The sequence below is a fragment of the Nicotiana attenuata genome, unplaced genomic scaffold (assembly GCF_001879085.1).
Source record: "Nicotiana attenuata strain UT unplaced genomic scaffold, NIATTr2, whole genome shotgun sequence".
In the NCBI taxonomy this organism is placed as follows: Eukaryota; Viridiplantae; Streptophyta; class Magnoliopsida; order Solanales; family Solanaceae; genus Nicotiana; species Nicotiana attenuata.
The window spans coordinates 177,083-193,609 of NW_017671545.1; positions in this window are offsets into that span (position 1 = coordinate 177,083).

Genomic DNA, 16,527 nt, shown 5'->3' on the forward strand with positions numbered 1-16,527 from the left:
AGGCGTGCCACCCGCTCCCGTTTCAATTATCTCGTGGCAGGCGTGCCACCCACTCCCATTTCATTATCTCGTGGCAGGCGTTCCACCCGATCCCAGTTACAATTCAACAACAACCACAAAGAATCCCGGCAAGGGAACAAGAGCAATATAACAACATCCCGGCAAGGGAACAAGAGCATTATAACAACATCCCGGCAAGGGAACAATAATATTTCAACAACATCCCGACAAGGGAGCAATAATATCAAAACAAACATCCCGCAAGGGAACAATGATGATAGTAACATGTGAGGCACAATAAACCACGACGGAGTCATAACAATTATAATACGAGACTCACGGGCATGCTTGACACCGACGTATAGATACTCGTCACCATGCCTATACGTCGTACTCCACAATTAACACGTAGCAAATAAGACACGACTCCTAATCCCTCAAGCTAAGTTTAGACCAAACACTTACCTCGATGCCACGAACACAATTCACGATTCAATTATAGCTTTACCCCTTGATTCCACCATCAATTCGCTCGTATCTAGTCACAAGTTACTTAATTACATCAATAAACGCTAAATGAATCAATTCTAATGCATGAAAATGAGTTTCTTAAAGTTTTACCCAAAAAGTCAAAAATCGCCCCCGGGCCACATGGTCAAAACCCGAGGTTCGAACCAAAACCCAATTACCCATTCCCCCACGAACTCAAATATATAATTTATTTTGAAATCGGACCTCAAATCGAGGTCCAAATCCCCATTTTTCGAAAAACCTAGGTTCTACCCAAAACACCGAATTTCCCCATGAAAATCATTGATTTTAGGTTGAAATCATGTTAAAAGATGTTAATGATTGAAGGAAACGAGTTAAAAATGACATACAATCGATTTGGAAGAAGAGTTGTTCTTGAAAAATCGCCCCACGTAGTTTGTGTTTTGAAAAGATGTGAAAATGGGTTAAAATTCGTCTAAGTATAAAAGTTGCAGGTCTCAGATGTGGGAATTGCGAACAGGGGTTCGCGACCTCTGCTAGCTTGGGTATTGCGAAACAGGACTCGCATTTGCGAACCCTTCAGGAAATTTGGGCTTTCGCATTTGCGATAAAAAATGTCGCATTTGCGACTTCAAGCATTACAGGCAGGCTTCGCATATGCGAAGGGACCCTCGCATTTGCGAGGTCGGAATTGCGAGGAACATCTCGCATTTGCAAGAAGGGGCAGACTTGGGCTGGTTCACATTTGCGACCATGCCCTCGCATTTGCGATATCGCATTTGCGAGCCAGGCTTCGCAAATACGAAGCCTGCAGGCCTGATCACACCAGCAATAAAACCTGCAATTTTCTAAGTCTAAAAATCCACCCCGTGGCCTATCCAAAACTCACCCGAGCCCTCGGGGCTCCAAACCAAACATACACACAACCTCAAAAACATCCTACAGACTTATTCGTGTAATCAAATCACCAAAATAATATCATCAACATTGAATTAAACCTCAAAATCAATGAAATTTCTCAAAACTTCTTTAAACATCAAATTTTGCATTTAAGCTCCAAATCACGTCAAATGGACTCCGTTTCTTACCAAACTTTACCGACAAAACATATAAATCATATTGAACCTATACCGGGATCCGGAACCATAATACGGGCCCGATACCAGAGGTTTCACATAACATTTCACTTTCAAAAACGTTTATAATTTTAAGAAAAAAATTTCTTTCAAGAATTCATTTCTCGGGCTTGGGACCTCGGAATTCGATTCCGGGCATACGCCCAAGTCCCATATTTTTCTACGGATCCTCCGGGACCATCAAATCACGGGTCCGGGTCCGTTTACCCAAAATGTTGACCGAAGTCAAATTAATTCATTTTATAGTTAAAATTTATCATTTTTCATAGATTTTCACATATAGGTTTTCCGGCTACGCGCCCGGACTGCGCACGCAAATCGAGGTGATGCTAAAAGAGGTTTTTAAGGCCTCGGAATACAGAATTCATTTTAAAAACAAGTGATGACCTTTTGGGTCATCACATTCTCCACCTCTAAAACAACTGTTCGTCCTCAAACGGACTGAAGAAGGAAGTACCTGAGTCGGGAAAAAGATGGGGATAACGGCCCCGCATATCGGACTCGGACTCCCAGGTCGATGCCTCAGCAGGCTGACCTTTCCATTGAACACGAACAGAAGGAAAACTCTTCTATCTCAACTGACGAACCTGCCGGTCTAGAATAGCTATTGGCTCCTCCTCATAAGACAAGTCCTTGTCCAACTGAACAGTGCTGAAATCTAACACGTGGGATGGATCACCGTGATACTTCCGAAGCATGGACACATGAAACACTGGATGCACGGCTGATAAGCTCGGCGCAACGCAAGTCTATACGCCACCTCTCCCACTCGATCAAGAATCTCAAACGGGCCAATGAACCTAGGGCTAAGCTTGCCCTTCTTCCCAAATCTCATCACGCCCTTCATAGGCGACACTCGAAGCAATACCCGCTCACCGACCATGAAAGCCAAATCTCGAACCTTGCGGTCGGCATAGCTCTTTTGCCTGGACTGAGCTGTACGAAGCTTATCCTGAATAATCCTAACCTTGTCCAAGGCATCCTGAACCAGATCCGTACCCAACAACCGAGCCTCTCCCGGCTCAAACCATCCAACCGGCGATCGACACCGCCTACCATATAAAGCCTCATAAGGAGCCATCTGGATACTCGACTGGTAGCTGTTGTTGTAGGCAAACTCTGCTAAAGGCAAAAACTGATCCCACGAGCCTCCGAAGTCAATGACACAAGCTCGGAGCATATCCTCCAAAATCTGAATAGTCCGCTCGGACTGCCCGTCCGTCTGAGGATGAAATGATGTGCTCAACTCAACCCTTGTGCCCAACTCTCGCTGAACTGCTCTCCAACAATGTGAGGTAAACTGCGTACCTCAATTCGAAATGATAGACACGGGCACACCACGAAGGCGAACAATCTCCCGGATATAGATCTCAGCTAACCCCTCAGAAGAATATGAGACTGCCACAGGAATGAAATGTGCTGACTTGGTTAGCCTATCAACTATGATCCACACTGCATCGAACTTCTTCTGAGTCCGTGGGAGTCCAGTAACGAAGTCCGTAGTAATACGCTCCCACTTCCACTCAGGGATCTCAATCTTTTGGAACAAACCACCAGGTCTCTGATGCTCGTACTTAACCTGCTGGCAATTCAAACACCGAGCCACATATACAACGATATCCTTCTTCATTCTTCTCCACCAATAATGCTACCGCAAATCCTGATACATCTTAGCGGCGCCCGGATGAATAGAGTACCGGGAGCTATGGGCCTCCTCTAAAATCAACTCTCGAAGACCATCCACATTAGGCACACAAACTCGACCCTGCAATCTCAAAACTCCATCATCACCTAAGGTAACCTGCTTGGCACCTCTGTGCTGCACCGTGTCTCTAAGGACACACAAATGGGGATCATCATACTGTCGATCTCGGATACGCTCCAATAATGAAGAACGAGCAACTGTGCAAGCTAACACACGGCTGGGCTCAGAAACATCCAACCTCACGAACTGATTGGCCAAAGCCTGAACATCCAAAGCAAGCAGTCTCTCACCGACCAGAATATAAGCTAGACTGCCCATACTGGCTGACTTCCTACTCAAGGCATCAACCACCACATTGGCCTTTCCCGGATGATATAAGATGGTGATATCATAGTCTTTCAACAGCTCTAACCACCTTCTCTACCTCAAATTCAACTCCTTCTGCTTGAACAAATACTGCAGACTCTTGTGATCCGTGAACACCTCACATGCCACGCCATACAGATAATGCCTCCAGATCTTCAACGCGTGAACAATGGCTGCCAACTCCAAATCATGAACCGGATAGTTCTTCTCATGAATCTTCAACTGCCGCGAAGCATAGGCAATGACCTTGCTATCCTGCATCAATACCGCACCAAGCCCAATACGAGATGCATCACAATAAACTGTGTATGACCCTGAACCTGTGGGCAAAGCCAACACTAGTGCCGTGAGTCAAAGCTATCTTGAGCTTCTGAAAGCTCGCCTCACACTCATCGGACCATCTGAACTGGGCACCCTTCTGGGTCAACCTGGTCATCGAGGCTGCGATAGATGAAAACCCCTCTACAAACCGACGATAGTAGCCTGCCAATCCCAAGAAACTTCGAATCTCTGTAGCTGATGCTGGTCTAGGCCAGTTCTTAACTGCCTCAGTCTTCTTCGAATCAACCTGGATACCCTCTGCTGATACAACATGACCCAGGAAGGCAACTGAACTCAACCAGAACTCACACTTCGAAAACTTAGCATACAACTGACTATCCCTCAAGGTCTGAAGAACCACTCTAAGATGATGCTCGTGCTCCTCCCGGCTGCGGGAATATATCGAAATATCATCAATGAAGACTATCACGAATGAATCCAAGTAAGGCCTGAACACTCGGTTCATCAAATCCATAAAAGTTGCTGGGGTATTTGTCAACCCGAATGACATCACCAAGAACTCATAATGCCCGTACCGAGTGCGGAAAGCTGTCTTAGGGACATCGGATGCCCTAATCCTCAATTGATGGTAGCCAGATCTCAAGTCAATCTTTGAAAATACCTTAGCACCCTGAAGCTGATCAAACAAATCATCAATCCTCGGCAGCGGATACTTATTCTTAATTGTAACCTTGTTCAATTGCCGATAATCTATACACATTCGCATCGATCTATCCTTCTTTTTAACAAACAGCACCGGCGCACCCCAAGGCGAAACACTGGGTCTGATGAAACCCTTCTCAAGCAAGTCTTGCAACTGCTCCTTTAACTCTTTCAACTCAGGCGGGGCCATACGATATGGCAGAATAGAAATGGGCTGAGTGCCCGGAGCCAAATCAATGCAAAAGTCAATATCCCTGTCGGGTGGCATACCCGGAAGGTTTGAAGGGAACACCTCAGGAAACTCACGAACAACAGGCACAGACTCAATAGAAGGAACCTCAACACTAGAATCACGAACATAGGCCAAATAGGCCAAACACCCCTTCTCGACCATACGCTGAGCCTTCACATACGAGATAACACTGTTGGTAGAATGACCAGGAGTCCCCCTCCACTCTAAACGAGGTAACCCCGGCAAGGCTAAGGTCACAGTCTTGGCATGACAGTCCAAGATAGCGTGATAAGGGGATAACCAGTCCATCCCTAATATGACATCGAAATCAACCATGTCCAGAAGAAGCAAATCTACACAAGTCTCAAGACCTCCAATCACAACTATACACGAATGATGGACTCGATCTACCATAATAGAATCACCCATCGGGGTAGACACATAAATATGAGCACTCAAAGAATCACTAGGCATGACCAGATACGGTGCAAAATAAGATGACACATTGGAGTATGTAGACCCTGGATCAAATAAAATTGAAGCCTCTCTGCTACAAACCAGAACAGTACCTGTAATAACTGCATCGGAAGCCTGAGCCTCGGGCCTGGCTGGAAGAGCATAACATCGAGGCTGGGCCCCACCACCCTGAACCACATCTCTGGTACGGCCTGCCGCTGGCTGGCCTCCACCTCTAGCGGCCTGAGCTCCACCTCTAGGACCTTTACCTCCACCTCTAGCACCTCTACCCCTACCTCTAACTGGCTGGGCGGGCTGTGGAACACTCGGTGCCTGAACCATGGCACGGGAACCCTGATGCTGAGAGCTACTCGGTGTTCGAGGTCAATACCTAGCAATGTGCCTTGTGTCGCCACAAGTAAAACAAGCCCTCGGCTGCTGGGGCTGACGACCCTGAGAACTTTGAAGCGGCAGTGCACTGATAGGAGCTGGTGGTGCACTGTAGGACTGCTGATCAGAATATTGCATATGGGGGCCACAGCCACCTGAAGCGCCGTGAGAAACCTGAAGTGCTAACTGAAAAGGCCTAGGAGGATGGCCCCTACCATACGAATCCCTGCCTCCAGACGAGGCACCACTGAATCTGCCTGAATGATGAGGCCTCTTATCCGACCCATGACCACCTCCCTGTGATTGAACCATCTTAACTCTCCGGGCCACATTGGCCGCCTCCTGGAAAGATATCTCACTCCCAGTCTCCCTAGCCATCTGAAGACGAATCGGCTGAATAAGTCCATCAATGAACCTCCTCACCCTCTCTCTCTCTCTCTCAGTGGGAAGTATGATAAGAGCATGACGAGCCAAGTCGATGAATCTGGTCTCATACTGGGTAACGGTCATAGAACCCTGCTGGAGACGCTCAAACTACCTCCGATAGGCCTCTCTCTGAGTGATAGGGAGAAACTTCTCCAAAAATAGCTGCGTAAACTGCTCCCAAGTCAAAGCTGGTGATTCGGCTGGTCTACCCAAGCAATAATACCTCCACTAAGTCTTGGCAGATCCAGACAAGCGGAAAGTAGCAAAATCGACCCCATTAGTCTCAACTATCCCCATGTTCCTGATAACCTCATGATAATCCTGGGGATCCTTAGAAGATGCACCGCTGAAAGTAGTAGTGAAGAGCTTGGTGAACCTGTCCAATCTCCACAAAGCATCATCAGACATAGCTGCGCCATCACCGATCTGGGCTACCACACCCGACTGAACTACAACTGGCTGAACTGCTGGAGTCTAAATCTGGGGAGCTACCTGCTCTGGAGTGCGAGTAGCAGGAGTCTGGGCTCCCCCTCCAGCCTGAGAGACGGCTGGTGCGACAGGAAGTAAGCCTGCCCGGGTGACACTCTCCATAAGGCCCACTAGACGGACCAGAGCATCCTGGAGTACTGGGGTAGCAATTAACCCCTCTGGGACCTGAGCTGGGCCCACTGGAACTGATGGGGATGGAACCTCATCATCAAAGTCAACCTGAGGCTCCGCTACTGGTGCTGCTGCTCGGGGTGAGCTCTGCCCCTACCTCGGCCTCTAGCACGGCCTCGGCCTTGCCCTCTGCCCCTCGTGGGAGCTGCTGCTGGGGGCTCGGGCTGCTGGACAGCGGATGAAGAAGCGCGTGTTCTCGGCATCTGCGAGAGAACAAAATAGAAATTCAATCAGCATTGAGAAACCAAACCGCACGACAGGAAAGAATAGATGTGAAACTTTTCCTAACTCGGTAGCCTCTGGGGATAAATACAGACGTCTCCGTACCGATCCCTCAGACTCTACTAAGCTTGTCTGTGAACTGTGAGACCCATGTAACCTAGAGTTCTGATACCAACTTGTCACGACCCGGATTTCCCACCTTCGGAAGTCGTGATGGCGCCTACTAATGTGAGCTAGGCAAGCCAATTCCTTGAACTAATTACTTCATTATCCAATTATTTCCTTTTACCAATTATAAAGCAATAATGTGTAAACAGCGGAAAATTTAAAATAAGCGGAAGAAAGCAATAAAATATCTGAACATGTAGCTATTACAAACGATTAAGCCTTAACCACCCAGAACTGGTGTCAGAGTGTTACAGACGATCTAAGAGTGCTAAATACAAAGTCTGAAAATAAAAGATATACTGTCTCAAAATCAAAGAGATGAAACAGGATATAAGTGATAGAGGAGATGCCAGGGCCTACGGACTCCTGCAGGTCTACCTTGGATCTCCGCGTGGACTGACGGTAACCACTCAACCTACGGTCAAAGGTCAACAGCACTGGGATCTGCACAAAAGAGTGCAGAGTGTAGTATCAGCACAACCGACCCCATGTGCTGGTAAGTGCCTAGCCTAACCTCGGCAAAGTAGTGACGAGGCTAGGACCAAACTACCAAATAAACCTGTGCAGTTAAATAATATACAGCGGAAAGAAAGGCAGAAACAAACAAGTAAAGATCGGAGGGGGAAAACATGCTTCGGGGAATAATAGGTAAAGCAGAATATCAAGAGAATTATAAAGGAACCAAAATCCAACTACTAACAAGGATAAGGAAAACAAAGGCAGAATTCACTTTCAATTCACATTTCACGTATCTCGTTGCAGGCGTGCAACCCGCTCCCATATCATATATCTCGTGGCAGGCGTGCCACCCGCACCCATTTCATTATCTCTCGTGGCAGGCGTGCCACCCGCTCCCATTTCATTATCTCGTGGCAGGCGTGCCACCCGCTCCCATTTCATTATCTCGTGGCAGACGTGCCACCCGCTCCCATTTCAATTATCTCGTGGCAGGCGTGCCACCCGCTCCCATTTCAATTATCTCGTGGCAGGCGTGCCACCCGCTCCCATTTCATTATCTCGTGGCAGGCGTGCCACCCGATCCCAGTTACAATTCAACAACAACCACAAAGAATCCCGGCAAGGGAACAAGAGAAATATAACAACATCCCGGCAAGGGAACAAAAGCAATATAACACAACATCCCGGCAAGGGAACAAGAGCAATATAACAACATCCCGGCAAGGGAACAATAATATTTCAATAACATCCTGACAAGGGAGCAATAATATCAAAACAAACATTCCGGCGAGGGAACAATGATGATAGTAACATGTGAGGCACAATAAACCACGACGGAGTCATAACAATTATTATACGAGACTCACGGGCATGCTTGACACCGACGCATAGATACTCGTCACCATGCCTATACGTCGTACTCCATAATTAACACGTAGCAAATAAGACACGACTCCAAATCCCTCAAGTTAAGGTTAGACCAAACACTTACCTCGATGCTACAAACACAATTCACGATTCAATTATAGCTTTACCCCTTGATTCCACCACCAATTCACTCGTATCTAGTCACAAGTTACTTAATTACATCAATAAACGCTAAATGAATCAATTCTAATGCATGAAAATGAGTTTCTTAAAGTTTTACCCAAAAAGTCAAAAATCGCCCCCGGGCCGTATAGTCAAAACCCGAGGTTCGAACCAAAACCCGATTACTCATTCCCCCACGAACTCAAATATATAATTTGTTTTGAAATCGGACCTCAAATCGAGGTCCAAATCCCCATTTTTCGAAATACCTAGGTTCTACCCAAAACACCCAATTTCCCTATGAAAATCATTGATTTTAGGTTGAAATCATGTTAAAAAATGTTAATGATTGAAGGAAACGAGTTAAAAGTGACTTACAATCGATTTGGAAGAAGAGTTGTTCTTGAAAAATCGCCCTAGGGAGTTTGTATTTTGAAAAGATGTGAAAATGGGTTAAAATTCGTCTAAGTATAAAAGTTGCAGGTCTCAGATATGGGAATTGCGAACAGGGGTTCGCAACCCCGACCTATGCTAGCTTGGGAATTGCAAAACAGGACTCGCATTTGCGAACTCTTCAGGAAATTTGGGCGTTCGCATTTGCGATCAAAAATGTCGCATTTGCGACTTCAAGCATTACAGGCAGGCTTCGTATATTCGAAGGGACCCTCGCATTTGCGTGGCCGGAATTGCGAGGAACATCTCGCATTTGCGAGAAGGGGCAGGCTTGGGCTGGTTCGCATTTGCGACCAAGCCCTCGCATTTGCGAGCCAGGCTTCGCAAATGCGAAGCCTGCAGGCCTGATCACACCAACAATAAAACCTGCAATTTTCTAAGTCTAAAAATCCACCCCGTGGCCTATCCAAAACTCACCCGAGCCCTCGGGGCTCCAAACCTAACATACACACAACCTCAAAAACATCCTACAGACTTATTCGTGTAATCAAATCACCAAAATAACATCATGAACATCGAATTAAACCTCAAAATCAATCAAATTTCTCAAAACTTCTTTTTAAACATCAAATTTTGCATTTAAGGTCCAAATCACGTCAAATGGACTCCGTTTCTTACCAAACTTTACCGACAACACATATAAATCATATTGAACCTGTACCGGGCTCCGGAACCATAATACGGGCCTGATACCATAGGATTCACATAACATTTCACTTTAAAAAACCTTTATATTTTTCAGAAAATAATTTGTTTCAAGAATTCATTTCTCGGGCTTGGGACCTCGGAATTCGATTCCGGGCATACGCCCAAGTCCCATATTTTCCTACGGACCCTCCGGGACCGTCAAATCACGGGTCCGGGTCCGTTTACCCAAATTATTGACCGAAGTCAAATTAATTTATTTTATAGTCAAAATTTATCATTTTTCACAGATTTTCACATATAGGCTTTTCGGCTATGCGCCCAGACTGCGCACGCAAATCGAGGTGATGCTAAAAGAGGTTTTTAAGGCCTCGGAATGCAGAATTCATTTTAAAAACACAACTCTTAATGTCAATATTGATACCCTTCTTGAAAGTGCAACATACAGTTGTTCATGCAAGAAAGCTTATTGCGATAAATATAGTCTAATATTTAGGATGTTTGTCCTTGTGCTTTATGTATTATAATTGCAAAACACAAACATGTTGTAAATAATTTTCACACAACTTTAAAAGTATATTCTTTAGTTTTTGAAGACGAAAGATGAACACAGGGATAAAAATATACTTAGAAGCACATTGATCAGTATCATAATTTTTGTATGATATTATTGTCAAAACTTCTATATACTATCTATATGCTATTACATAAGATATTCGGCGGGTCTAAAATTTCAGTAGCATGGCGAGCATATTTTTCTTCAAAATCAACCTATATACAATGGCATGTCAATTAAAATTAGTCTATTATATATACGATAACACTAACATACGTAAGAAATAATAAACTTGCCAACAAACTTGTATGGTAGACGGCCATTTGATATTATAGTATTTAAGTGTTCTTTTTAGTAGTAATTATTTGTATCATCTTCTGCTGAGTTAATAACTGAAAAATATTTTATTTTTACCATAAAATTTGCTATTAACATTTTATTTAGTTGATCAACATATTCATCTATTAGGTAAGATAGCTTTTTAATTTCTATCATGCCATTTGCAAATTACGTTTTAATCTAATGATGTAAATATTACCCTTATTAAATGCACTACTATTACCATTGAGGTTGATAACCAAGTGTTTTGGAAGAATAAAATCATTTTTTATTGGATGCTCTTCTTCGTTTTCGACACAAAGAAAGAAGCCATTGAATATTGGATCTGTTCTTACTTTATATTTCTTATCAGTTGAATCTTTTTCATTTGAGACCATAAGTATAATTTTGGCAAGTTAACTTTTACAGTCTCTGCATTTGTCGATTTTGGAACTACTGGTAGTACTTGACCGAATCACCTCCTAAACCATTAATTTTTCACCAAACGGTTAATTGATATCCAATATATCTCTAGAATTCCGGATAATTGTTTTGATCATTTGACACTTAGCCATAAATGCTTCATTCCAAATCAATTTTGCTTTCCTTATTAGCACTTTTGCGTTGCTTTGATATATTTGTGAAAGTCATTTTAGTTGTTTGAAGAGGTATATCAAATCTAAAGTGAGTGACCTCATAATAAAATTATTGCTGGTACACGACTTGGTATTGTTGCTAACATTATCATGCCTCTTGATCTAACATTTTCAAGCAATGCATGACATAAAAATACTATTTCGATTCCGCCGGAGGCTTCTGCAAAAGATGATCCCGCTATATCAGAGCCGACTCTTTATAATATAGTCTTGAAATTTTATTCTTGTTCAAGATTTAGGTTTGATTGTGCTTCCTCAGACACTTGTATGACATTTTGAATCTTAATACTATATTAACCTTTTTTTTATACTCTATGTTCTAATTTTTTTTTTATCTCTAACGCTCTTTTTATGGAAATAAATTTATGTACCCTAAGGGGTTGTTTGTTACAATGGTAGAATATCCCACCTTCTATATGGGATAACTAATTTCACCATTTTACTGTAAAAATTATCCCGGTATTGTCAACCCAAACCAAACGTGGGATGAAGCTAATTCCAAACTTTATCCCAAGTTATTATCCTTATCCCATGTACCAAACGACCCATAAATTTTGTTTTAACGTGAAAAATAAATTTACTCATATGATGATAAAAAATAATTGAATTGGATTCTCTTGCTAAATAATTAATAGAAAGATTTGATTATTTGGTCTTAAATAAAAATAATTTATTTTATGTCGATTCAGATCTTAATATTAGTTCATCTCTTGTTTTGAATATATAATCTTAATTATAATTTTATCCACCATATATTTTATTTTCAAAGAGTAAAAAGATCGATCTGACATTTATTTAGATCTTTACGTTAGTGGTATTGACCTTACCAACCATATTTCTTTCTCTTTCTCACATATTTATATTCTTAAATATTTTCTTAGTTGTTATTTAATAATCGGTATATTTTCAATATTACACGATAAAATTGATAAATTTTTTTATTTGAGTAGGAAAGTAATTCAAATATAATATAAAATATATTATCGTGGGGATATTTTTTCTCAATTTTAATGCTTTATGGATTCCATTTAACATTACTTTATTTTTTCTTGGTATTGGACATTATAGAGTGATAATGTATTGTCAACGGAGGATTCTTATGGAATTGATTTTATTAAACCTTCTTACATATTTTTAATATGAATTTAATAAGCAAAATTTTATTAATGTTAAAATTTTAAATATTAAAAAAATTAACATAGAATGTATTGTAGTCCAAAAAATAGGTTATTACAGTTATGTCCTTTCTCAATGAGTTCTTCTATTTAATATTTTTGAGCTATTTTGGTGTATCAATATTGTATTCGTACTATTATAATAATATAGGCTCTCCGCTTTTAAATGAATTTGAACAATATAATGGATTCTCAAATTAAATTAGTAATAGGATATTATAATATATTTTTAAATTAAATTAGTAATATGAATTTTTAAGAAGTTGTGACGACCCAACCCGTCGTCTCATGTATTACAGCTCCGTTTCCCCCATTTATTGCTCTTTCATGTTTTATTATCAGCAACGGGTGAGTTAGAGTTTAATTGAATTGGTTTGGATAGTAAATGAGACACTTAGTCTCTTTAAGGAAGGTTTGGTTTGAAAAAAGTCAACAACGTTGACTTATTAGTTAGAAGGCTCGGATGTGAATTCCGGTGATTCGGTTAGCTTCGGGAGGTGATTTGTGACTTAGGAGTGCGATCGGAAGTGATTTCGGAGGTCCGGTTGGCGAATTCCGGTGGATAGGTGAGATTTTGATCCGAGGGTCGGAATGGAATTCCGAGGGTTGCAGTAGCTCCGTTAGGTGATTTTTGATATGTGTGCAAAATTTTAGGTCATTCGGAGGTGTTTTGGTCGGGTTTTTGATCGAATGCGTAATTCGGAAGTTTTTAAGAAACTTAGGCTTGAATTCGATGTGATTTGATGGTTTTAGCGTTGTTTAATGTGTTTTAAAGATTGGAACAAGTTTGAATAAGGTATTAGGATGTGTTGGTATTTTTGGTTGAGGTCCCGGGGGCCTCGGGGTGAATTCGGGTGGTTAAACGAGCGTTTTGAGGTATGTTGCAGGTTAAGTTTTTTCTGTCATCTGGTATTTCCGCTTCTGCGGAAATGGACCGCAGAAGCGGGTAAAGGAGCGCAGAAGCGGTTCGTAGCCTGGTGGAGTGTTTCCGCAAATGCGAGTCCGCAGAAGCGGACTATAAATCGCAGAAGCGATCTTGAGTGGTTCGCAGAAGCGGACGAGGAGACGCAAAAGCGGACGTTGGGTTTTTAAGTGAAGACCGCATAAGCGGAATTCTGCCGCAGAAGCGGTCCCGCATAAGCGGAAGCGGGACCGCATAAGCGAAAATCGCTGTTGGCAGAAGGGTTTAAAATATTAAATTTCATCCGCGAACAAGAGGTAGTTTCCACCATTTTTAAGCGACTTGGAGAGCTTTGGGCGAGGATTTTCGAGGGTTTTGACTGAAAATCAATTGGAGGTAAGTCTCTTGGCCTAATTATTCGAGTTTACGGTAGCAATTACATGTAAATTGTGGAAAATTCATCAAAAACGGGTCAAGTTAGAGGTTGGAAAGCTGTGATGTAAAAATGGATTTTGAAAGGGCATTTGAACTCCGATTTTGGTAAAATTGGTATGTGTAGACTCGTGGCGAGACGAGGAATCCAGTGATGTTAATTTCGTAATTTTTCGAGAAGTGGGCCCGAGGCTCGGGTTTTGCCAACTTCGTGAATTTTGGTATTTTTCGAGTCTTTTCGATTGGGTTATGTTTCTTTAGCCTATTGTAATTTATTCATTGTGGTTTTAATCAGATTCGGCGTGCGAAGAGGTTGATTCGAAAGGCAAAGGCATAGCGAGCTAGACTTATGGCCGGCTTGAGGTGAGTAATAGATGTAGATGATGACCTGAGGGTTTGAAACCCCGGTATATCACATTGTGACGCTATATTGAGGCGAGACACGTACTCTATGACGAGTGCGGGGTCGATTGTGACTGGGGATTGTGACCTAGTCCGTTCCGATTGATGTTCGTACTGTGTTCTTGACTAGAAATTGTTTGGTAATCCTCCTACTTGGATTTTATGAATATGTTTGGGGCTTTGTGCCTATCATGTGCATCCTTCAGGGATCCTTATCACTGTTTCCATGATGCTTAGCATATTTCATGATATCAGTCCTGAGTTAGACACTGCCTCGAAATGTTTAGTAAATAAATAAAGGTTTAAACACTTAGCTCTATAATTCCTAATAATTGAAACTAAAAATGAATAATTTGACTGTGCCCGATTGGCTTGCATGCATATATATACCTGGACTGAGTGTGGATCGGGCTGCACGCCGCAGTGAATGTTACGATGATATTGCGCTTGGGCTGTAGGAGCCCCTCCGGAGTCTGAACCCCCACAGTGAGCGCGGGTACCCAAATGGATCGGGCTGCGCGCCGCAGCGGTCATGTGCATTGCATTGCATTCATGCATTTATACCTATTTGTCTTACTTGTCCTGTATTGTTGTTGTTCCACCGTTTTATTTGCTGAATCGCTGATTATAGCTTTATATTGTAATATTTCGGAATTTCTTACTTTCAGCCATTATATATGTTTATTACTCACTGAGTTGGAAGTACTCACTTTACTCCCTGCACCATGTGTGCAGATTCAGGTGCTCCGGTGAATTAGTGGAGCTGTTTGCTGTTTTTGTGAAGTTCATTTTCAGGAGTTGTTGAGGTAGCTGCCTGACGTCCGTAGGACCCGACTCCTCCCATTTTTTTCATTTATCTTTCCATATCCTAGACTTCTTTATTACTATGGATATATTACTCTGTTACATCTAGAGGCTCTAGACTCGTGACTCCAGATCTATTGGGGAATGTTTGGATATTCGTTATTATTTTCCGTACTATTTTAATTAGATTCAGATTGGAACCTTGATATTTGCTATTTTAATCGTATTATTTGTTAACGGATTGCGTATTTGGGTTGAGAGTATTTAATTGGTCGGGCTTGCCTAGCATTAGTGTTGGGCGCCATCACGACCGGGATTGGGGTCGTGACAAGTTGGTATCAGAACGTAGGTTACTAGGCCTCGCGAGTCATGAGCCGGTTTAGTAGAGTCTCGCGGAACGGTACGGGGACGCCTGTACTTCTCCTCGAGAGGCTGCAGAACCTTTAGGAAAACTCCATATTCTTGAAATTCGTGTCGTGCGGCTTTGTGATTCGAGAACTAAATTCCTGTATTCTATTCTCTCGCAGATGGCGAGAACTCGTGCTATCGGACGCGATGGTCGACCACCAGTACCACCCACTAGAGGCCGTGGACGCGGTCGTGGTCGTGGTCTAGGTAGGGCAGCAGAGACAGCACCTGCTGACCCACCAGCTGCCACAGTTCAGGACCAGATTCCAGTTGTCGATGTCCCAGCAGCACCTGTGCAGGCACCAGCAGAGCCTATTGCTATTCCTGGTCTCCATGAGACCTTGGCACAGATACTATCAGTTTGTACTGGCCTGGCTCAGGCGGTCTCAGCTTCTACTGCAGCAGTTGCTTCCCAGACCGGGGGAGGACATCAGACCCCTATTGCTCACACACCTGAGCAGGTTGCCCAGGGATTTCAGACACCGGAAGCAGCCATAGCTCCGCCAGTTGCTCCAGTTGCTCCAGTTGCACCAGTTCCAGCCTATGAGGTTCCTGCTATGCCGGACGATGAGCAGCGTCGTCTTGAGAGATTCGGCAGGCTTCAGCCTCCGACGTTCAGCGGTGCTGAGGGTGAGGATGCCCAGGGTTTTCTGGATAAGTGTCAGCGTATGCTTCGCACTGCAGGGATCTTAGAGTCGAGTGGTGTGGCTTTTACTACTTTCCAGTTCTCAGGGTTTGCATTCACCTGGTGGGAGGACTTCGAGAGGCGTAGGCCGGTTGGTGCAGCGCCCCTTACATGGCAGCGGTTCTCCACTCTCTTTCTGGAGAAGTACGTACCGCAGTCTCACAGGGAGGAGCTGCGTCGTCAGTTCGAGTGGTTGGTTCAGGGGGACATGTCTGTGACCCAGTACGAGTTGAGATTCACGCAGCTAGCTCGGCATGCCACTTGGATGATCCCGACAGATTGGGAAAGGATTAGGGTTCATGGATGGCCTCAACTATTCACTCCGCATTTTAATGACCAGAGAGAGGGTTATGGGTGCCTCGTTTGA